This window comes from Macrobrachium rosenbergii, chromosome 41 (assembly GCF_040412425.1).
Source record: "Macrobrachium rosenbergii isolate ZJJX-2024 chromosome 41, ASM4041242v1, whole genome shotgun sequence".
Classification (NCBI taxonomy): Eukaryota; Metazoa; Arthropoda; class Malacostraca; order Decapoda; family Palaemonidae; genus Macrobrachium; species Macrobrachium rosenbergii.
Window position 1 is genome coordinate 75,726,105 of NC_089781.1, and position 22,517 is coordinate 75,748,621.

The window sequence follows — 22,517 nt, forward strand, 5'->3', positions numbered from 1 at the left end:
TATGCTAAATGTACGCAGAGAAACAAACATTTCAATATAAGTACTAAAGCATTTCTTCCTCCGAAATGTCCTATTCAGAACAACTTCCCATGCCGGAATCGAACCCAGGCCTCCTGGGTGATAGCCAGGCATCCTAGTTACTAGACCACATGGTACCTGAAAATACAATTTGTTTCAAAGAGATCAAAGTCCCATAAATTTTTTAAAAAGATAGATTTCTTTTCATTCTCACAAATCAGTAGCTAACACCATAAGAGCAACTCTGTGGGACCCGCAAGCACCCCTTCATTTTTACAAGAGAGAGAGAGAGAGAGAGAGAGAGAGAGAGAGAGAGAGAGAGAGAGAGAGAGAGAGAGAGAGAACGAATATGAAAAAAACATACATTTCAAAATACACAATTAACCATATTAACTACCTCTTAAATGCCCTCTTCAATTCATTTTACCATTCCAGAATAAACCCGGGCAACTTAGGTGAGAGCCACATTTTCTAGCCACAAGACTACATGGGATCTGAAAGTGCAATAGCTTCCAAAGGGATCTAAGTGTCTTTTTATAATTTAACCTACCCATAATAGTTTTCTTCTGTTTCACAAAGATGCATCTAACACCATAAGAACATCTATGGAGAAATTTGAAAGCACACGTTAATTTTAAGAAAGAGAGAGAGAGAGAGAGAGAGAGAGAGAGAGAGAGAGAGAGAGAGAGAGAGAGAGAGAGAGAGAGAGAGAGAGGAGAGATTAAATATGAAAAGCAAAAATTTAAACAGATTTACTACACGATATCAGTTACCCCTGAAATTTCCTCTTCATAACATATTCCCATACCGGGAATTGCTTTAACATTTCCGTAAATCTTTAAAAAATTTAAATTTCTCATTTTCGAGACAATTCTGTGGGATTTGCAAGTCTACCTTCGTTTTTCTAAGAGAGAGAGAGAGAGAGAGAGAGAGAGAGAGAGAGAGAGAGAGAGAGAGAGAGAGAGAGAGAGAGAGAGAGAGAGAAATATGAAAAAAATTTCAAGAGGACCACAGCATATCAACTTCCTCTGAAATGTCCACTTCAAAACATCTTCCCATGCCAGGAGTTACATGCGGGCCTCCTGGGTGAAAGCCAGGTATCTTAGCCACTAGGCTGCATGGAAACAGAAAATGTAATTTGTTTCAAATAGAACAAAGTCATTTTCATTACTTGAACCTTTCCCCCAAATCTTTAATTTAATAGATTTCTGCTCAGTTTCATAATCATGTAGCTAACACCATAAGAACAACTCTACGGGTTCTGCAAGAGGGAGAGAGAGAACGTAAAATTAACAAACTTTCTACATAAGTATTAAGGTAGGTCAACTGCCTTTCTAATGTCCCCTTCAAAACATCTTAACGTGCCGGGAACTGAACTCTGGCCAGGCATCCTAGCCACTAGACCACATGGGATCTGAAAAAATAAATTGTTTCAAAGAGAATAAAGCCTCTTTTATGAGCTTACCCATTCCTTAAATTTTTAACAAAATAGTTTTCTTTTCAGTTTCATGAAAATGTAACTTACATGATTACAAATACTGCAGAATATGCAGGAACACATTAATTTTTATAATAGAGAGAGGGGGAGAGAGACAGAATATATGTGCAAACACTTCAACATAAGTACTAAACACATCAACTTACTATCTCTGAAATGTGACCTTCGAAATATATTCCCATGCCGGGAATAGAACCCGGCCTCCTGGGTGAAAGCCAGGTATCCTAGCCACTATACCACATGCGATCTGAACATGTTCCGTTACAAAAAGATTAGAGTCTCTTATTACTTTAACATTTACATAAATCTTTAACAAAATATCGTTTCTTTTCATTTTCAAGATGATGTACCTAACACCAAAAGAACAATTTTGCTGGATTTACTTACAAGTATACCTTCATTTTTATAAGAGAGAGAGAGAGAGAGAGAGAGAGAGAGAGAGAGAGAGAGAGAGAGAGAGAGAGAGAGAGAGGACTACAGGATAACAACTGCCTCTGAATGTCCTTTCTAAACAACATCCCATGCCAGGAATTAAATGCACACCACCTGGATGAAAGCCAGTATCCTAGCCACTAGATACGAAAATGTAATTTGTTTCAAAGAGAAGGTCTCTCTCATTATTTTAACGTTTCCCCAAATCTTCAACTAAACAGTTTTCTGCTCAATTTCACAATTATGTAGCTAACACCATAAGAACAACTCTATTCGCTTTGCAAGAGAGAGAAAGAGATAAAGTAAAACAAATTTTCAACATAAGTATTAAGGCAGGTCAACTACCTTTCCAAGGTCCCCTTCAAAACAGTTTCCCATGACGGGAATCGTACCCGGGCCTCCTGGGTGAAAGCCAGGTGTCCTAGCCACTATAGTCTGTCCAGAATGTCATGAAAGAGTAGATTTCCGACGCTGTCGCTTTGCGCCAATTTCATTAATTAAATCTCACTTAAGGCGAAAAAACAGCGTAGATTTGACATACACTTTGCCACATCTCTCTCCGTCTCAGGTCAGTAAGGTTAAGTAGCTTATCACTTTTGTTCTGAACTTCTGATACCCAAGCGTGACGGTTTAAGATGGAAGGCTCCCCACGTCAGCAATTAAGTGCGCAGACACAAGAGGTCATATTCAATGTCCACGAGTATTTCAAAATGGGAGAAAGAAAACAAAGCTGTTATGCATGGTTTTGACAAGACAGTACAACGTACAATGGATGCAACTAAGCAATGCAGAAGTACGATATATCGCATTTCTAAGGAAGGAAAAGACAGCTTAGAAGAAAATGAAGCTCCCGTTTTTAACGTAAAGAAAAGGAAAAGACCACCAACTTTAACCAACATCGATGGGTTTGATCAGAGCGTTTTACGAAGGACAGTTCTCAGTTATTACGTCAGAAAGGAAATTCCAACGCCGAATAGCATTCTACTTGAAGTAAAAGAAAATATTGGATTTAATGGATGCAGAGAATTTTTACGTAAGATACGTCAAGAGATTGGATTCAAATACGGAAGAGTTAATGGGAGAACATTTCTACTGGAGGGAAGTGATATTGCCAGTGCCAGGACCAAGTTCCTGTGTGAAATGAAAAATAGAGATACAGGAAATAAGTTTGTTATATTTCTAGATGAAACTTGGATTAATCAGAATTATACAGCCACCAAGTTCTGGATGGATGAAAGTTCGACAGCAGCGACTGGAATAAACCCACCAAGCGGGAAAGGGAGTAGAATTATAATTTTGCATGCTGGATCTGACTGACTGGAAAGATTCAGATTATGGGATTATAAAGGAAATTTTACGACCGTATTAAAGGACCCGGAATGGAAGGGTGCTGGGATTAGCTTGAGCCAGATTAAATGTCTTGAGCAAGTTTGGCAAAGTCGCAAACCTACTCGATGTTTCATGACATTCTAGACAGACTATAGACCACATGGGATCTGAAAATGACTATTGTTTCAAATAGAATAAAGTCTCCTTTATGAGCTTAACCTTTCTCTACTTTTCAACAAAATAGTTTTCTTTTCAGTTTCATGAAAATGAATGTTACATGATTAGAGAGAATGAGAGAGAGAGCATATATGTGCAAATACTTCAGCATAAGCACAAAACACATCAACTACCTCTGAAATGTCACCTTCAAAATGTGATCCCATGCCGAATTGAACCATGGCCTCCTGGGTGGAAGCCAGGTATCTTAAGAAATAGACCTCATGTGATCTGAAAATAAAATTTATTTCACAAAGTCTCTTTCATTATTTCAACTTTTTGTAACTAATTTTCTGTTCAGTTTCACAATCAAGCAGCGAACACCATAAGAACAACACTATGGGTTCTGCAAGAGAGAGAGAGAGAGAGAGAGAGAGAGAGAGAGAGAGAGAGAGAGAGAGAGAGAGAGAGAGAGAGAGAGAGAGAGAGAATGTATAAAAATTTCAGCATCATTATTGAGGTGGTGCAACTACCTTTTCAATGTCGCCTTCAAAACATTTTTCCATGCCGGGAATCAAACCCGGGCCTCCTGGGTGAAAGCCAGGTATCCTGGCCACTAGACCAAATGGGATCTGAAAATAAAATGTTTCAAAGAGATCAAAGTCTCTTTGATTACTTAAACATTTCCATAAATCTTTAACAAATTTCTTTTCTTTTTAATTTCAGGACTTTCAAGCTAACACCATAAGAAGAATTCTGTATTTACAAGTATAACTTCTTTTTTTAGAGAGAGAGAGAGAGAGAGAGAGAGAGAGAGAGAGAGAGAGAGAGAGAGAGAATATGTGCAAACACTTCAACATAAGTACTAAACACATCAACCAACTACCCCTGAAATGTCACCTTCAAAATATATTCCCATGCCGGGAATCGAACCCGGGCCTCCTGGGTGAAAGCCAGGTATCCTAGCCACTAGACCACATGGGATCTGAAAATGTAATTTGTTACAAAGAGATCAAAGTCGCTTTCATTATTTCAACCTTTCCTTAAATTTTTAACAAACTAATTTTCTGTTCAGCTTCACAATCATATAGCGAACACCTTAAGAACAATTCTCTGGTTTCTGAGAGAGAGAGAGAGAGAGAGAGAGAGAGAGAGAGAGAGAGAGAGAGAGAGAGAGAGAGAGAGAGAAGGACTGCAGAATATCAATTATCTCTGAAATGTCCTTTCAAAATAACTTCCCATGCCAGGAATTAAATGCGGGCCACCTGGGATCTGAAAATATATATTGTTTCAAAGAGAATCTCTCTCTCTCATTATTTTAATGTTTCCCCAAATCTTCAACTAAACAGTTTTCTGCGCAACTTCACAATCATGTAGCTAACACCATAACAACTGTATACACTCTGTAAGAGAGAGAGAAAAAGAGAAAGTAAAACAAACTTTCAACATAAGTATTAAGGCAGGTCAACTACCTTTCCAATGTCCCCTTCAAAACAGTTTCCCATGCCGGGAATCGAACCCGGACCTCCTGGGTGAAAGCCAGGTATCCTAGCCACTAGACCACATGGGATCTGAAAATATATATTGTTTCAAAGAGAATAATTTTTAATGAGATAACTTTCTTTTCAGTTTCATGAAAATGAAGGTTACATAATTATAGACAATGAGAGAGAGAATATATGTGCAAACTTCAGCGTGAGTACTGATCACATCAAATACCTCTGAAATGTCACCTTCAAAATAAAATCCCATCCAGGAATCAAACCATGGCCTTCTGGGTGAAAGCCAGATATCCTAGAAAATAGACCACGTATAATCTGAAAATGTAATTTGTTTCGCTAAGTTTCTTTCATTATTTCAACCTTTCCATAATTTTTAACTAACTAATTTTCCGTTCAGTTTCACAATCATGTAGTGAACCTTAGGAACAACTCTCTGGGTTCTGCAAGAGAGAGAGAGAGAGAGAGAGAGAGAGAGAGAGAGAGAGAATAAGTAAATATATAACAATTTCAGCATCATTATTGAGGTGGTGCAACGACCTTTCCAATGTCCCCTTCAAAACATCTTCCCATGCCGGGAATCGAACCCGGGCCTCCTGGGTGAAAGCCAGGTATCCTAGCCACTAGACCACATGGGATCTGAAAATATACTATACCAAAAAGATCAAAGTCTCTTTTATTAGTTTAACATTTCCATAAATCTTTAACAAATTTCTTTTCTTTTCAATTTCAGGACGATGTACAGTAGCTAACACCATAAGAAGTATTCTGTATTCACAAGTGTAACTTCCTTTTTTATGAGAGAGAGAGAGAGAGAGAGAGAGAGAGAGAGAGAGAGAGAGAGAGAGAGAGAGAGAGAGAGAGAGAGAATGTGCAAACACTTCAACATAAGTACTAAACACATCAACCAACTACCTCTGAAATGTCACCTTCAAAATATATTCCCATGCCGGGAATCGAACCCGGGCCTCCTGGGTGAAAGCCAGGTATCCTAGCCACTAGACCACATGGGATCTGAAAATGTAATTTGTTTCAAAGAGATCAAAGTCACTTTCATTATTTCAAACTTTCCATAAATTTTTAACTAACTAATTTTCCGTTCAGTTTCACAATTATGTAGTGAACACCTTAAGAACAACTCTCTGGGTTCTGCAAAAGAGAGAGAGAGAGAGAGAGAGAGAGAGAGAGAGAGAGAGAGAGAGAGAGAGAGAGAGAGAGAGAATAAGTAAATATGAAAAATTTTCAGCATCAGTACTGAGGTGGGTCAACTACCTTTCCAATGTCCCCATCAAAACATCTTCCCATGCTGGGAATCAAACCAGGGCCTCCTGGGTGAAAGGTAAGTATCCTAGCCACTAGACCACATGGAACCGAAAAAGTAATTTGTTTCAAAGTGATTAAAGTCTCTTATTACTTTAACATTTCCATAAATCTTTTGACAAATTTCTTTTCTTTTTCATTTCAGGACTTTCTAGCGAACACCATAAGAAGAATTCTGTATTTACAAACATAACTTCTTTTTTTATGAAAGAGAGAGAGAGAGAGAGAGAGAGAGAGAGAGAGAGAGAGAGAGAGAGAGAATAAGTGCAAACACTTCAACATAAGTACTAAGCACATCAACCAACTACCCCTGAAATGTCACCTTCAAAATATATTCCCATGCCGGGAATCGAACCCGGGCCTCCTGGGTGAAAGCCAGGTATCCTAGCCACTAGACCACATGGGATCTGAAAAGGTAATTTGTTACAAAGAGATCAAAGTTGCTTTCATTATTTCAACCTTTCCTTAAATTTTTAACAAACTAATTTTCTGTTCAGTTTCACAATCAAATAGCGAACACCCTAAGAACAATTCTCTGGTTTCTGAAAGAGAGAGAGAGAGAGAGAGAGAGAGAGAGAGAGAATTTTAACAGAAGGACTGCAGAATATCAACTATCTCTGAAATGTCCTTTCAAAATAACTTCCCATGCGAGGAATTAAATGCAGGCCACCTGGGTATAAGCCAGGTATCCTAGCCACTAGTCTGCGTGGGATATGAAAATGTAATTTGTTTCAAAGAGAATGTCTCTCTCTCATTATTTTAATGTTTCCCCAAATCTTCAAATAAACAGTTTTCTGCGCAACTTCACAATCATGTAGCTAACACCATAACAACTGTATGCACTCTGTAAGAGAGAGAGAAATAGAGAAAGTAAAACAAACTTTCAACATATGTATTAAGGCAGGTCAACTACCTTTCCAATGTCCCCTTCAAAACATATTCCCACGCCGGGAATCGAACCCAGGCCTCCTGGGTGAAAGCCAGGTATCTTAACCACTAGGCCACATAGGATCTGGAAATGTAATTTGTTTCAAAGAGATCAAAGTCACTTTCATTATTTCAACCTTTCCCTAAATTTTTAAGAAACTAATTTTCTGTTTAGTTTCACAATCATGTACCGAACACCTTAAAAACAACTCTCTGGTTTCAGCAAGAGAGAGAGAGAGAGAGAGAGAGAGAGAGAGAGAGAGAGAGAGAGAGAGAGAGAGAGAGAGAGAGAGAGAGAGAGAATATGTGGAAACACTTCAACATAAGTACTAAACACATAAACCAATTACCTCTGAAATGTCCCATTCAAAATATATTCCCACACAGAGAATCGAACCCAGGCCTCCTGGGTGAAAGCCAGGTATCTCAGCCACTAGACCACATGGGATCTGAAAATGTAATTTGTTTCAGAGAGATCAAAGTCACTTTCATTATTTCAACGTTTCCCTAAATTTTTAAGTAACTAATTTTCTGTTCAGTTTCACAATCATGTACCGAACACCTTAAGAACAACTCTCTGGTTTCAGCAAGAGAGAGAGAGAGAGAGAGAGGAGGACTACAGAATATAAACTATCTCTGAAATGTCCTTTCAAAATAACTTCCCATGCCAGGAATTAAATGCGGGCTACCTGGGTGTAAGCCAGGTATCCTAGCCACTAGACTGCATGGAATATGAAAATGTAATTTGTTTCAAAGAGAAAGTCTCTCTCTCATTATTTTAACGTTTCCCCAAATCTTCAACTAAACAGTTTTCTATGCAATTTCACAATCATGTTGCTAACACCATAAGAACAACTCTGTGCACTCTGCAAGAGAGAGAGAAAGAGAGAAAGTAATACAAACAAACTTTCATCATAAGTATTAAGGCAGGTCAACTACCTTTCCAATGTCCCCTTCAAAACAGTTTCCCATGCTGGGAATCGAACCCGGGCCTCCTGGGTGAAAGCCAGGTATCCTAGCCACTAGACCACATGGGATCTGAAATTATGTATAGTTTCAAAGAGAATAAAATCTCCTTTATGAGCTTCACTTTTCTCTAATTTTTAACAAAATAGTTTTCTTTTCAGTTTCATGAAAATGAAGGTTACATGATTAGAGACAATGAGAGAGAGAATATATGTGCAAACACTTTAGCGTAAGTAGTAAACACATCATATACCTCTGAAATGTCACCTTCAAAATATAATACCATGCCGGGCATCAAACCATGGCCTACTGGGTGAAAGCCAGGTATCCTAGGCAATAGACCACATGTAATCTGAAAATGTAATTTGTTTCACAAAGTTTCTTTCATTATTTCAACCTTTCCATAAATTTATAACTAACTAATTTTCGGTTCAGTTTCACAATCATGCTGCAAACACCATAAGAACAACACTTTGGGTTCTCTAAGAAAGAGAGAGAGATAGAGAGAGAGAGAGACCTTACCTTACAGACCTTACAATTCGTTCGGGTTGCCCCAGGTCCCTCAGTGTGAGGCGCCTTTGATGTCTACCAGAGAGTTGCTAACGCATCTTCCGGTATATTTTGCATCTTCCAGTCTTGGATGGTCTGGGATGCATCTTAGATATTTGTCGAGCTTATTCTTAAACACATCTACGCTCACTCCTGTTATGTTCCTCAGATGAGCTGGTAGCGCATTGAATAGACGCTGCATTATCGATGCTGGTGCGTGGTGGATTAATGTCCTGTGTGCTTTCCTTAATTTTCCTGGTATAGTTTTTGGCACTATTAATCTACCTCTGCTTGCTCTTTTTGATAATTTTAGTTCCATGATGTTTTTTGGTAATTCCTTCTATCTGTTTCCATGCTTGAATTACCATGTAGCGTTCTCTTCTCCTTTCAAGACTATATAAATTTAAGAATTGTAGTCTTTCCCAGTAGTCAAGGTCCTTAACTTCTTCTATTCTAGCTGTAAATGACCTTTGTACACTCTCTATTTGTGCAATATCCTTTTGGTAGTGTGGGTACCATATTATATTGCAATATTCAAGTGGACTACGTACGTACGTTTTATAAAGCATAATCATGTGTTCAGCTTTTCTTGTTTTGAAGTGCCGGAACAACATTCCCATTTTTGCTTTGCATTTTGCCAATAGAATTGCTATTTGATCATTGCATAACATATTCCTATTCAACATCACACCAAGGTCTTTAACTGCTTCCTTGTTTGTGATTGTCTCATTATTAGGTCCTTTATATGCATATAGCATTCCTACTTTATCACCATAGTTCATTGATTCAAATTTATCAGAGTTAAATACCATCCTATTTATCTCTGCCCATTTATATATTTTGTTTAGGTCTCTTTGTAGCGAGTTCCTATCTTCATCACAAGCAATTTCTCTACTTATTCTTGTGTCATCTGCAAAACTTCTTACTACTGAGTCCTTAACATTACTGTCTATGTCTGCAATCATAATCACAAACAGCAATGCAGCTAACACCGTACCCTGTGGTACACCGGATAGCTTCATCCGATTTCTCATCGTTTGCAATCACTATCTGTTTTCTGTTTTGCAAAAATTCTTTTATCCATCTTCCTACTTTGTCAACAATGTTATGTTTTCTAATTTTTTTCGCTAATATATTATGATCTACCTTGTCAAAAGCTTTTGCAAAGTCTAGGTAAACCACATCTGTATCTTTTTCATTTATCATATTTTTATATATGCTTTCATAGTGGACTAACAGTTGGGTTTGTGTACTTTTCCCGGGTACAAAACCATGTTGTCCTATATTGAACAATCTATTTTTCACTAAATGTTTCATTATATTTTTTTTTCATTACCCTTTCATATACTTTCATAATATGAGATGTCAGACTCACAGGCCTATAATTACTTGCCTCTAGTCTTGAACCACTTTTGAAAGTAGGAGTAATATATGCTAATTTATGCTCATCATAAATCTTGCCTGTATCTATACTTTGTCTTAATAATATTGCTAGCGGCTTTGCGATTGAATGAACCACTTTCTTTAACAATATGGCAGGTACTCCATCTGGTCCTGCTGCTGATCCATTTTTAATTTCATTAATAGCCTGCACAATATCAGCTTCTGTAATATCTATATCTGATAAGTATTCAGTATTTTCATCTCTTATTTCTGTATCATTATCTTCATTGTCAATTCTAGTTGTAAATTCACTCTTATATCTTTCTGCTAATATGTTACATATTTCCTTTTTTCATTCGTTAATCACCCTTCAATTCTTAGAGGGCCTATTTCTACTCTTATTTTATTCATCTTTTTGCATATGAATAAAAAATTTTAGGTTTTGCTTGATATTTTGTAGTGTCATTTCTTTTGTTCTGCATTTTCTATCTTACTTTTAGTTCCATCACTTTCCATGCATTCTTTTCTTTTGCAAGAGCTTTTTCCACTTTCTAATTTTCTGGACAAGATCCTTCTGTCTCTTGGAATTCGTGACTGATGATTACTTTTTTCTTCGGTATATATTTTTCCACTATTTCCTCTAATATTTTATATAATATATCGGTATTTACCTGTATATCATCACTTACAAATATGTTTTCCCATTCTTTGTTTAATTCTTCATTTATTTTTGACCAATTTATATTCTTACTATAGAAATTGTATTTTCCATATCCTTCCCATTTTTTCGTCTCTTGCTTTTCTCTGTTTTCGTATGTTCTGGAACGGACTGTTAGTTCTATGACATTATGGTCCGAAATACTCGTGTTATATACTATTATTTCTTTAACATAGTTCACCTCATTTACAAATACTAGGTCTAAAATATTATCCTTTCTTGTTGGTAGGTGATTTATTTGCTGAATGTTATGTTCTAGTAGCATATCTAATAGCTTTTCAAATTGCCTCTTATCTTCTGCACTACTATTGCTCTCTTTTTATATGTATAAATACAACCACAGTCTCCTATTCGTTCTTTCCATTCTACAAAAGGAAAGTTAAAGTCTCCAGTTAGGAGTATAGTCCAGTCCTTGTGATTTCTACATATTTCATCCAATTTTTCAATTATTATGTCAAACTCTTTAGTATTAGGGGGTCTATATATTACAATGTTCACTAATTTTTCAGATTCAAATTCTACAGCTATTAATTCACATTCTGTGTTACTATATTTCTCACAGATTTTTCCTTGATTGGCATCTCTCCCATATATCGCGGTTCCCCTTGATTTCTATTTTTCTATCTGATCTATAAGTTTGGAAACCCTTTATCTGGTCATCATTACCAGTCTCTTGGGAATACCAGCTTTCACTTATATTCAATATTTCTATTTTTTCATTTTGGGTTAGTTCTTCTAAGAACTCTATCTTTCTTTTGAGTTACTCGAAACTAAACCCTGCGCGTTCATCACTATGATGGTTTGCGTATTATCTCCATTATCTAATATGGGTAATAATAAGGATTTTCCATGTCTCTTTCCTGTTCTGATATGTTGATCTTTTTCATTTCCAGAAATTCGTACATTAAAAAATCCAACTTTTCCATTATATTTGTTCTTCCAGCTTCATATTTATTCACTTTGTGCATAAACCTGCACTTATCTCCATATCTGCACCATCCCCAGCATCATAGATACATTGCTTGTTCCTTGTGCTATATCTAGGTGCTGATGGCTCATATCGTGGTGCTGACATTTCATAATGTGTTGTTGGCTTGCTTTTGCCTTCATCACATGATCTTTGTTCTTTTCTTTATTTGTTTCATTTTTACCTTGGTTTTTATATGTATTTGATTTTGATTTTGGTTTTTCATGGCTACAGGATGCATGTACCTACATTTCTTATTAAACCTACAACCATTTCCTTCTTTCCATTTTCTACATATTTTTGGAGGTAGATCGCTGCATTCCTATTCATAGCCATCTAGATATGCACATTTGCCATAGATCTCATAATTGTGACATATCTTGGGATGTTTGTAATAACATCTTTCACCAAACCTGCAGTTCCCTCTTTTCAAAAGGGTGCATACTGTGTCTTTTTTTTTTTTTTTTTCTTGTTCTTTCCCATCAGTATGGAGATCCGGGTACAACCTCTTTGGGATTTTATTTTGATTTATCATGTCGTAATTTATTTCTTCATATGTATGTTGCTGTATTGCCTCATATGTAGAATCTATGAGTTTCTCTGCATCCATACTATTATCCTGTTCTTTGTTTTCATTAATCTTTTCTTTCTCTTCAGTCTTATTTTCTTCTTTTCTATTTTCCTCTTCTTCCTCTTCTTCATCTTCTTCATCCTCCACAATCTGTACATTAAGTCTTGATTTAATGACCTTGTCTATCCATACTAGACATGTTGAGCAAAATATTTTTGTGTCCTTATTTCTATTTTGCTCAACTTCAGCACATGAAGGGTGTGTCGGTACGTGGCAAGCATAGCATTTCCTAATCAGGTTTTGTGGATTTACAATGCTATACCACACTCTACATAGTTTGCATGCTTTAGGCATCCGTTTGCCTATTGCATCAATCAATATATTCACTAATTCCACCGTTCTTATTTTCTTTGATGGAATGTATTGATTTTTGTAGATTTTCTTTATAAGTCTTTTGATAACTTGAACTTTCATTGGTATCCCTTCTATTTTCATTATATTTTCTACAGATTTGCACCAGTTTGAAGGATCATATCCTTTCAATATGTCTGTGAATGCTTTCACATCTTTTTGGTCGATGTTGCAATTCATCTCCACGATCAGCAAACCAAGTTCCCTTCCTGCCAATTCATCATATTGAATATCTCCGATGCAAGCTAGGTTTCTCCACCTTTTGCCACTGTTGGCTGACTCCTCCATGATTTTCAGCTTTTATTAATTCACTCGTAAACAACTTATTAGACGGTTTATCACTCTAATCTGATATTAAGCTAATCACCGATAGTTCACGAACACTTTTAGCTATATTTCATTCGCTAATTGTATGTAAGACGCGTATTATCGGGTAGATTATCCAGACCATGAACGATTACGTCTCACTGAGAGAATGTCACATCAGAGAGAGAGAGAGAGAGAGAGAGAGAGAGAGAGAGAGAGAGAGAGAGAGAGAGAATAAGTAAATATATAACAATTTCAGCATCATTATTGAGGTGGTGCAACTACCTTTCCGATGTCCCCTTCAAAACATCTACCCATGCCGAGAAGCGAACCCAGGCCTCCTGGTTGAAAGCCAGGTATCCTAGCCACAAGACCACTTTCTAGCTAACACCCTAAGAAGAATTCTGTATTTACAAGTATAACTTTTTTTATGAGAGAGAGAGAGAGAGAGAGAGAGAGAATAGAGAGAGAGAGAAACACTTCAACATAAGTACTAACCACATCAACCAACTACCTCTGAAATGTCACCTTCAAAATATATTCCCATGCCGGGAATCGAACCCGGGCCTCCTGGGTGAAAGCCAGGTATCCTAGCCACTAGACCACATGGGATCTGAAAACATAATTTGTTTCAAAGAGGTCAAAGTCACTTTCATTATTTCAGCCCTTCCCTAAATTTTTAACTAATTTTCCGTTTAGTGTCACAATCATGTAGTGAACACCTTAAGAACAACTCTCTGGGTTCTGCAAGAGAGAGAGAGAGAGAGAGAGAGAGAGAGAGAGAGAGAGAGAAGTAAATATAAAAAATTGTCAGCATCAGTACTGAGGTTGGTCGACTAGCTTTCCAACGTCCCCTTCAACACATCTTCCCATGCTGGGAATCAAACCCAGGCCTCCTGGGTGTAAGCTAGGTATTCTAGCCACTAGAACACATGGGATCGAAAAAGTAATTTCTTTCAAAGTGATCAAAGCCTCTTATTCCTTTAACATTTCCATAAATCTTTACCAGATTTCTTTTCTTTTTAAATTCAGGCTGATGTAGCTAACACCATAAAAATTCTGTATTTACAAGTATAACTTCTTAGAATTTCAACAAAAGGACTAAAGCATATCAACTATTTCTGAAATGTCCTCTTCAAAACTTCTTCCCATGCCAAGAATTGAATGCAGGCCTCCTGAGTGAAAGCCAGGTATCCTAGCCAATAGACCACATGGGATCTGAAAAAGTAATTTGTTTCAAAGAGAATAAGGCACCTTTTATGTGCTTACATTTCCCTATTTTCAACAAAATAAGTTTTTTTTTAGTTTCAAGAAAATTAAGCTTACGAGAGAGAGAGAGAGAGAGAGAGAGAGAGAGAGAGAGAGAGAGAGAGAGAGAGAGAGAGACAGAATATGTGCAAACAGTCACTGTAAGTACTAAACACATCAACTGCCTCTGAATTGTCACCTTCTAAATATATTCCCATGCCGGGAATCGAACCCGGGCCTCCTGGGTGAAAGCCAGGTATCCTAGCCACTAGACCACATGGGATCTGAAAATGAAATTTGTTTCAAAGAGACCAAAGTCGATTTCATTATTTCAACCTTTCCCTAAATTTTTAACTAACTAATTTTCTGTTCAGTTTCACAATCATGTGGCGAACACCTTAAGAACAACTCTCTGGGTTCTGCAAAAGAGAGAGTTGTTTGTTCTGCAAGAGAGAGAGAGAGAGAGAGAGAGAGAGAGAGAGAGAGAGAGAGAGAGAGAGAGAGAGAGAGAGAATAAGTAAATATAAAAAAAAATTTCAGCATCAGTATCAAGGTGGGTCAACTACCTTTCAATGTCCCCCTTCAAAACATCTTCCCAGGCTGGGAATCAAACCCAGGCCTCCTGGGTGAAAGCTATGTATCCTAGCCACTAGACCACAAGGGATCTGAAAATGTAATTTGTTTAAAAAAAGATCAGTCTCTTATTACTTTAATATTTCCATAAATCTTCAACAAATTTCTTTTCTTTTTAATTTCAGGACTACGTAGCTAACACCCTAAGAAGAATTCTGTATTTACAAGTATAACTACTTTTTTTAAGAGAGAGAGAGAGAGAGAGAGAGAGAGAGAGAATCTCTGAAATGCCCTCTTCAAAACATTTTCCCATGCCGGGAATCGAACCCGGGCATCCTGGGTGAAAGCCAGGTATCCTAGCCACTAGACCACATGGGATCTGAAATGAAGTTTTTCTTTTTTATTTTCAAAGAGAATAAAATCTCTCTTATGTGCTTAACCTTTCCTTAAATTTTTGACAAAATAGTTCTCATTTCAGTTTAATGATAAAGTAGCTCACATGATTAGAAAAACTCTGCGGAATATGCAAGAACACATTCATTTTTATAAGAGAGAGAGAGAGAGAGAGAGAGAGAGAGAGAGAGAGAGAGAGAGAGAGAGGAGTATATATGTGCAAGCACTTCAACATCAGTACCAAAGCACGTCAACTACCTCTGAAATGTCACCTTCAACATATATTCCCATTGTGGGAATCGAAACCAGGACTTCTGGGTAAAAGCCAGGTATCCTAGCCACTAGACAACATTGGATCTGAAAATGAATTTTGTTTCAAAGAGAAAGTCTTTCCCATTGTTTTAACGTTTCGTCTAATCTTGAACTGCACAGTTTTTGCTCAATTTCACAATCGTGTAGCTAACACCATAAGAACAACTCTGTGGGTTATGCAAGAGAGAGAGCGAGAGAAAGTAATACAAACAAACTTTTAACATAAGAATTATGGTAGGTCAACAGCCTTTCCAATGTTCCCTTCAAAACATCTTCCCATGCCGGGAATCGAACCCGGGCCTCCTGGGTGAAAGCCAGGTATCCTAGCCACTAGACCACATGGGATCTGAAAATGTAATTTATTTCTAAGAGAATAAAGCCTCTTTTATGAGCTTAAATTTTCCATATTTTTTAACAACATAGTTTTCAGTTTCATGAAAATGTACATTACATGATTAGAACAACTCTGCAGGATATGCAAGCACACATTCATTTTTTCATGAGAGAGAGAGAGAGAGAGAGAGAGAGAGAGAGAGAGAGAGAGAGAGAGAGAGAGAGAGAGAGAGAGAGAGTAAATATAAAAAAATTTTCAATATCAGTATTGAGGTGGGTCAACTACCTTTCCAATGTCCCCTTCACAACAACTTATTATGCCGGGAATCGAACCCGGGTCTCCTGGGATCTGAAAATGTGATATGTTTCAAAGAGATCAAATTCTCTTTTGTTACTTTAACATTTACATAAATCTTTAACTCCATAAGGACAATTCAGTTGGATTTGTAAGTATATCTTCATTTTTATGAGAGAGAGAGAGAGAGAGAGAGAGAGAGAGAGAGAGAGAGGAGAGAGAGAGAGAGAGAGCATGAATCTCTAAAATGCCCTCTTCAAAACATCTTCCCATGCCGGGAATCGAACCCGGGCCTCCTGGGTGAAAGCCAGGTATCCTAGCCACTAGACCACATGGGATCTGAAAATGTAATAGGTTTCAAAGAGATCAAATTCTCTTTTGTTACTTTAACATTTACATAAAACTTTAACTCCATAAGGACAGTTCAGTTGGATTTGTAAGTATACCTACATTTTTATGAGAGAGAGAGAGAGAGAGAGAGAGAGCATGAATCTCTGAAATACCCTCTTCAAAACATCTTCCCATGCCGGGAATCGAACCCGGGCCTCCTGGGTGAAAGCCAGGTATCCTAGCCACTAGACCACATGGGATCTGAAATGAAGTTTCTTTTTTTTTCAAAGAGAATAAAATCTCTTTTATGCGCTTAACCTTTCCTTAAATTTTTTACAAAATAGTTTTCTTTTCAGTTTCATGATAAAGAAGCTTACATGATAAGAAAAACTCTGCGGAATATGCGAGAACATATTAATTTTTATAAGAGAGAGAGAGAGAGAGAGAGAGAGAGAGAATATATGTGCAAGCACTTGAACATCAGTACTAAAGCACATCAACTACCTCTGAAATGTCACCTTCAACATATATTCCCATGGTGGGAATCGAAACCAGGACTTCTGGGTAGAAGCCAGGTATCCTAGCCACTAGACAACATGGGATCTGAAAATGAATTTTGTTTCAAAGGGAAAGTCTTTCCCATTGTTTTAATGTTTCGCCAAATCTTGAACTGAACAGTTTTTGCTCAATTTCACAATCGTGTAGCTAACACCATAAGAACAACTCTATGGGTTATGCAAGAGAGAGAGAGAGAGAGCGAGAAAGTATTACAAACAAACTTTTAACATAAGTATTAAGGTAGGTCAACTACCTATCCAATGTTCCCTTCAAAACATCTTCCCATGCCGGGAATCGAACCCGGGCCTCCTGGGTGAAAGCCAGGTATCCTAGCCACTAGACCACATGGGATCTGAAAATGTAATTTATTTCCAAGAGAATAAAGCCTCTTTTATGAGCTTAAATTTACCATATTTTTTAACAACATAGTTTTCAGTTTCATGAAAATGTACATTACTTGACTAGAACAACTCTGAAGGATATGCAAGCACACATTCATTTTTTCAGAGAGAGAGAGAGAGAGAGAGAGAGAGAGAGAGAGAGAGAGAGAGAGAGAGAGAGAGAGAGAGAATATATGTGCAAACACTTCAACCTAAGTACTAAATGCATCAACTACATCTGAAATGTCACCTTCAAAATATATTCCCACGCCGGGAATCAAACCTGGGCCTCCTGCATGAAAGGCAGGTATCCTAGCCACTAGACCACATGGGCTTAGAAAATGTAATTTGATTCAAAGAGATCAAAGTCTCTTTCAATAATATGGCAACCTTTCCATATTTTTAAGGTAACTAGTTCAGTTTTACAATCATAAAAAAAAAACTCTCTGGGTTCAAGATCAGTATTTTCAACATCAGTATTCAGGTGGGTCAACTACCTCTCCAATGTCCCCTTCAAAACAACTTCTCATGCCAGGAATAGAACCCTGGGATTTGAAAATGTGATATGTTTCAAAGAGATCAAATTCTCTTTTGTTACTTTAACATTTACATAAATATTTAACACCATAAGGACAATTCAGCTGGATTTGTAAGTATACCTTTATTTTATGAGAGAGAGAGAGAGAGAGAGAGAGAGAGAGAGAGAGAGAGAGAGAGAGAGAGAGAGAGAGAGAGAGAGAGAATATAAAAAAATTTTTCAACATCAGCATTACAGTAGGTCAACTACCTTTCCAATGTCCCCTTCAAAACATCTTCCCATGCCGGGAATCGAACCCGGGCCTCCTGGGTGAAAGCCAGGTATCCTAGCCACTAGACCACATGGGACCTGAAAACTTGATAGGTTTCAAAGACATCAAAGTCACTTTCATTATTTCAACCTTTCCGTAAATTTTTAACTAACTAATTTTCTGTTCAGATTCACAATCATGTAGTGAAGAACAACTCTCTGGGTTCTGCAAGAGAGAGAGAGAGAGAGAGAGAGAGAGAGAGAGAGAGAGAGAGAGAGAGAGAGATAAGTAAATATAAGAAAATTTTCAGCATCAGTACTAAGGTGGGTCAATTACCTTTCCAATGTCCCCTTCAAAACATCTTCCCATGTTGGGAATCAAACCCGGGTCTCCTGGGTGAAAGCTAGGTATTCCAGCCACTAGACCACATGGGATCGAAAAAGTAATTTGTTTCAAAGAGATCAAAGTCTCTTATTACTTTAACATTTCCATAAATCTTTAACAAATTTATTTTTTTTTATTTCAGGCCGATGTAGGTAACACCATAAGAATTCTATATTTACAAGTATAACTTCTAAGAATTTCAACAGAAGGACTAAAGCATATCAGCTATCTCTGAACGGACCTCTTCAAAACATCTTCCCATGCCAGGAATTAAATGCCGGCCTCCTGAGTGAAAGCCAGGTATCCTAGCCTTTACACTGCATGGGATCTGAAAATGTAATTTGTTTCAAATAGAACAGTGTCTCTTTCAGTACTTTACATTTCCCTAAATCCTTAAATATTTTTCTGCTCAGTTTCACAATCATGTAGTTAAGCCTATAAGAACAAATCTACAGGTTCTGCAAGGGAGAGAGAGAGAGAGAGAGAGAGAGAGAGAGAGAGAGAGAGAGAGAGAGAAACAAAATTTCACCATAAGTATTAAGGTAAGTCAACCACCTATCCAATGTTCCCTTCAAAACATCTTCCCATGCCGGGAATCAAACTTAGGCCTCCCGGGTGAAAGCCAGGTATGCTAGCCACTAGACCACATGGGATCTTAAAAAGTCACTTGTGTCAAAGAGAATAAAGCCTCTTTTATGAGCTTAACATTTCCATAATATTTAACAAAATAGTTGTTTTTCAGTTTCAAGAAAATTAAGCTTACATGATTGGGGGGGGGAGAGAGAGAGAGAGAGAGAATATGTGCAAGTACTTCACCACAAGCACTCAACGCATCAACTACCTCTGAAATGTCACTTTCAAAATACGTATATTTCCAAGCCGGGAATCGAACCCGGGCCTCCTGGGTGAAAGCCAGATATCCTGGCCACTAGACCACATGGGATCTGAAAATGTAATTTGTTTCAAGACATTAAAGTCCCTTTCATTATTTCAACCTTTCCCTAAATTTTTAATTAACCAATTTTCTGTTCAGTTTCACAATCATGTAGGAAACACCTTAAGAACAACTCTCTGGGTTCTGTGAGAGAGAGAGAGAGAGAGAGAGAGAGAGAGAGAGAGAGAGAGAGAGAGAGAGAGAGAGAGAGAGAATAAGAATATATAAAAAATTTTCATCATCACTAATGAGGTGGGTCAATTACCTTTCCAATGTCCCCTTCAAAACATCTTCCCATGCAGGAAATTAAACCAGGCTTCCTGGGTGAAAGCCAGGTATCCTAGCCACTAGACCATATGGGATCTGAAAATGTAATTAGTTTCAAACAGATCAAAGTCTCTTTTATTACTTTAACATTTCCATAAATCTTTAATAAATTTCTTTTCTTTTTAGTTACTGGACGATGTAGCTAACACCATAAGCAGAATTCTGAATTTATAAGTATAACTTCTTTTTTATGACAGAGAGAGAGAGAGAGAGAGAGAGAGAGAGAGAGAGAGAGAGAGAGAGAGAGAAGGACTAAAGCATATCAGCTATCTCTGAAATGTCCTCTTCAAAACATCTTCCCATGTCAGGAATTAAATGCAGGCCTCCTGAGTGAAAGCCAGGTATCCTAGCCAATACCAATGTGGTATCTGAAAAGTAATTTGTTTCAAAGAGAATAAGGCCGCTTTTATGTGCTTAACATTTTCCTAATTTTTAACAAAATAGTTATTTTTCAGTTTCAAGAAAATTAAGCTTACATGCTGGGAGAGAGAGAGAGAGAGAGAGAGAGAGAGAGAGAGAGAGAGAGAGAGAGAGAGAGAATATGTGCAAACACTTCACCTTAAGTACTAAACACATCAACTGCCTCTGAAATGTCACCTTCAAAATATATTCCCATGCCGGGAATCGAACCCGGGCCTCCTGGGTGAAAGCCAGGTATCCTAGCCACTAGACCACATGGGATCTGAAAATGAGATCTGTTTCAAAGAGATCAAAGTCGCTTTCATTATTTCAACCTTTCCCTAAATTTTTAACTAGCCAATTTTCTGTTCAGCTTCACAATCATGTAGTGAACACCTTAAGCACAACTCTCTGGGTTCTGCAAGAGAGAGAGAGAGAGAGAGAGAGAGAGAGAGAGAGAGAGAGAGAGAGAGAGAGAGAGAGAAATAAGTAAATTAAAAAATTTTCAGCATCAATATTGATGTGGGTCAACTACCTTTCCAATGTCCCCTTCAAAACATCTTCCCATGCTGGGAGTCAAAACCAGGTCTCCTGGGTGAATGCTATGTATCCTAGCCACTAGACCACATGGGATCTGAAAATGTAATTTGTTTCATGAAGATCGATCTCTTTTATTACTTAAACATTTCCATAAATCTTTAACAAATTTCTTTTCTTTTTAATTTCAGGATGATGTAGCTAACACCACAAGAAGAATTCTGTATTTACAAGTACAACTTCTTTTTTTATGAGAGAAAGAGAGAGAGAGTGGGGGAGAGAGAGAGAGAGAGAGAGAGAGCGAGCATGAATCTCTGAAACGCCCTCTTCAAAACATCTTCCCATGCCGGGAATCGAACCCGGGCCTCCTGGGTGAAAGCCAGGTATCCTAGCCACTAGACCACATGGGATCCGAAAATGTAATTTATTTCCAAGAGAATAAAGTCTCTTTTAAGAGCTTAAACTTTCCTTATTTTTTAACAACATAGTTTTCAGTTTCATGAAAATGTAGCTTACATGATTAGGACTCCTGCGCAGGATATGAAGCACACATTCATTTTTTTATAAGAGAGAGAGAGAGAGAGAGAGAGAGAGAGAGAGAGAGAGAGAGAATATGTGTGCAAACACTTCAACCTAAGTACTAAATGGATCAACTACATCTAAAATGTCACCTTGAAAATATATTCCCACACCAGGAATCAAACCTGGGCCTCCTGGATGAAAGGCAGGTATCCTAGCCACTAGACCACATGGGATCTGAAAATGTAATTTGTTTCAAAAAGATCAAAGTCTCTTTCAATATTGCAACCTTTCCTTAGATTTTTAAACTAACTATTTTTCTGTTCAGCTTCACAATCATGCAGAGAACACCATAAAACAACTCTCTGAGTTCTGCAAGAGAGAGAGAGAGAGAGAGAGAGAGAGAGAGAGAGAGAGAGAGAGAGAGAGAGAGAGTATAACTAAATATAAAAAATTTTCAACATTAGCATTGAGGTGGGTCAACTACCTTTCCAATGACCCCCTTCAAAACACATTCCCATGCCGGGAATCGAACCCGGGCCTCCTGGGTGAAAGCCAGGTATCCTAGCCACTAGACCACATGGGATCTGAAAATGTAATATGTTTCAAAGAGATCAAATTCTCTTTTGTTACTTTAACATTTACATAAATCTTTAACACCATAAGGACAATTCAGTTGGATTTGCAAGTATAACTTCATTTTTATGAAAGAGAGAGAGAGAGAGAGAGAGAGAGAGAGAGAGATAAAATTTCAACACAAGAACAACAACTTATCAACTACCTCTGAAATGTCCTCTTTAATACATCTTCCCATGCCAGGATTTAAACACTAGCTCCCTGGGTGAAAGTCAGGCATCCTAGACACTAGACCGCATGGGATCTGAAAATGTAATCTGTTTCAAAGAGATCAAAGTCTTTTATAGGATTAATATTTCCTTAAATATTTAATAAAGTAATTTTCCTCTTAGCTTCATTTAAATGTAGCTAAAATTATTAGAACGAATCTGCGGGATATGCAAGAACATTCATTTTTATAAGAGAGAGAGAGAGAGAGAGAGAGAGAGAGAGAGAGAGAGAGAGAGAGAGAGAAATTTTAAAAAAATTTTCAACATCAGTTATACAGTAGGTCAACTACCTTTCCAATGTCCCCTTCAAAT

The 22,517-nt window shown here is 37.5% G+C and overlaps 22 non-coding genes across 22 annotated transcripts; all 22 read right to left on the reverse strand.

The window, feature by feature from the left end:
* Positions 1-3,992: 3,992 nt before the first annotated feature.
* Positions 3,993-4,064, reverse strand: TRNAE-UUC (transfer RNA glutamic acid (anticodon UUC)). Its single transcript has one exon. It is a non-coding gene; the product is annotated as a tRNA-Glu (tRNA).
* A 281-nt stretch (positions 4,065-4,345) lies between these two features.
* On the reverse strand, positions 4,346-4,417 carry TRNAE-UUC (transfer RNA glutamic acid (anticodon UUC)). Its single transcript has one exon. It is a non-coding gene; the product is annotated as a tRNA-Glu (tRNA).
* A 514-nt stretch (positions 4,418-4,931) lies between these two features.
* TRNAE-UUC (transfer RNA glutamic acid (anticodon UUC)) lies at positions 4,932-5,003 on the reverse strand. Its single transcript has one exon. It is a non-coding gene; the product is annotated as a tRNA-Glu (tRNA).
* Positions 5,004-5,498: 495 nt separating this feature from the next.
* On the reverse strand, positions 5,499-5,570 carry TRNAE-UUC (transfer RNA glutamic acid (anticodon UUC)). Its single transcript has one exon. It is a non-coding gene; the product is annotated as a tRNA-Glu (tRNA).
* Positions 5,571-5,873: 303 nt separating this feature from the next.
* TRNAE-UUC (transfer RNA glutamic acid (anticodon UUC)) lies at positions 5,874-5,945 on the reverse strand. The gene has a single exon. It is a non-coding gene; the product is annotated as a tRNA-Glu (tRNA).
* A 641-nt stretch (positions 5,946-6,586) lies between these two features.
* TRNAE-UUC (transfer RNA glutamic acid (anticodon UUC)) lies at positions 6,587-6,658 on the reverse strand. Its single transcript has one exon. It is a non-coding gene; the product is annotated as a tRNA-Glu (tRNA).
* A 533-nt stretch (positions 6,659-7,191) lies between these two features.
* Positions 7,192-7,263, reverse strand: TRNAE-UUC (transfer RNA glutamic acid (anticodon UUC)). Its single transcript has one exon. It is a non-coding gene; the product is annotated as a tRNA-Glu (tRNA).
* Positions 7,264-8,144: 881 nt separating this feature from the next.
* On the reverse strand, positions 8,145-8,216 carry TRNAE-UUC (transfer RNA glutamic acid (anticodon UUC)). Its single transcript has one exon. It is a non-coding gene; the product is annotated as a tRNA-Glu (tRNA).
* Positions 8,217-13,590: 5,374 nt separating this feature from the next.
* TRNAE-UUC (transfer RNA glutamic acid (anticodon UUC)) lies at positions 13,591-13,662 on the reverse strand. The gene has a single exon. It is a non-coding gene; the product is annotated as a tRNA-Glu (tRNA).
* An 847-nt stretch (positions 13,663-14,509) lies between these two features.
* Positions 14,510-14,581, reverse strand: TRNAE-UUC (transfer RNA glutamic acid (anticodon UUC)). The gene has a single exon. It is a non-coding gene; the product is annotated as a tRNA-Glu (tRNA).
* A 596-nt stretch (positions 14,582-15,177) lies between these two features.
* TRNAE-UUC (transfer RNA glutamic acid (anticodon UUC)) lies at positions 15,178-15,249 on the reverse strand. The gene has a single exon. It is a non-coding gene; the product is annotated as a tRNA-Glu (tRNA).
* Positions 15,250-15,849: 600 nt separating this feature from the next.
* TRNAE-UUC (transfer RNA glutamic acid (anticodon UUC)) lies at positions 15,850-15,921 on the reverse strand. The gene has a single exon. It is a non-coding gene; the product is annotated as a tRNA-Glu (tRNA).
* A 549-nt stretch (positions 15,922-16,470) lies between these two features.
* On the reverse strand, positions 16,471-16,542 carry TRNAE-UUC (transfer RNA glutamic acid (anticodon UUC)). The gene has a single exon. It is a non-coding gene; the product is annotated as a tRNA-Glu (tRNA).
* A 180-nt stretch (positions 16,543-16,722) lies between these two features.
* Positions 16,723-16,794, reverse strand: TRNAE-UUC (transfer RNA glutamic acid (anticodon UUC)). The gene has a single exon. It is a non-coding gene; the product is annotated as a tRNA-Glu (tRNA).
* A 577-nt stretch (positions 16,795-17,371) lies between these two features.
* TRNAE-UUC (transfer RNA glutamic acid (anticodon UUC)) lies at positions 17,372-17,443 on the reverse strand. The gene has a single exon. It is a non-coding gene; the product is annotated as a tRNA-Glu (tRNA).
* A 291-nt stretch (positions 17,444-17,734) lies between these two features.
* TRNAE-UUC (transfer RNA glutamic acid (anticodon UUC)) lies at positions 17,735-17,806 on the reverse strand. The gene has a single exon. It is a non-coding gene; the product is annotated as a tRNA-Glu (tRNA).
* A 479-nt stretch (positions 17,807-18,285) lies between these two features.
* On the reverse strand, positions 18,286-18,357 carry TRNAE-UUC (transfer RNA glutamic acid (anticodon UUC)). Its single transcript has one exon. It is a non-coding gene; the product is annotated as a tRNA-Glu (tRNA).
* A 1,158-nt stretch (positions 18,358-19,515) lies between these two features.
* On the reverse strand, positions 19,516-19,587 carry TRNAE-UUC (transfer RNA glutamic acid (anticodon UUC)). Its single transcript has one exon. It is a non-coding gene; the product is annotated as a tRNA-Glu (tRNA).
* Positions 19,588-20,514: 927 nt separating this feature from the next.
* On the reverse strand, positions 20,515-20,586 carry TRNAE-UUC (transfer RNA glutamic acid (anticodon UUC)). Its single transcript has one exon. It is a non-coding gene; the product is annotated as a tRNA-Glu (tRNA).
* Positions 20,587-21,179: 593 nt separating this feature from the next.
* On the reverse strand, positions 21,180-21,251 carry TRNAE-UUC (transfer RNA glutamic acid (anticodon UUC)). Its single transcript has one exon. It is a non-coding gene; the product is annotated as a tRNA-Glu (tRNA).
* A 273-nt stretch (positions 21,252-21,524) lies between these two features.
* TRNAE-UUC (transfer RNA glutamic acid (anticodon UUC)) lies at positions 21,525-21,596 on the reverse strand. The gene has a single exon. It is a non-coding gene; the product is annotated as a tRNA-Glu (tRNA).
* Positions 21,597-21,874: 278 nt separating this feature from the next.
* TRNAE-UUC (transfer RNA glutamic acid (anticodon UUC)) lies at positions 21,875-21,946 on the reverse strand. Its single transcript has one exon. It is a non-coding gene; the product is annotated as a tRNA-Glu (tRNA).
* Between the last annotated feature and the right edge of the window lie 571 nt (positions 21,947-22,517).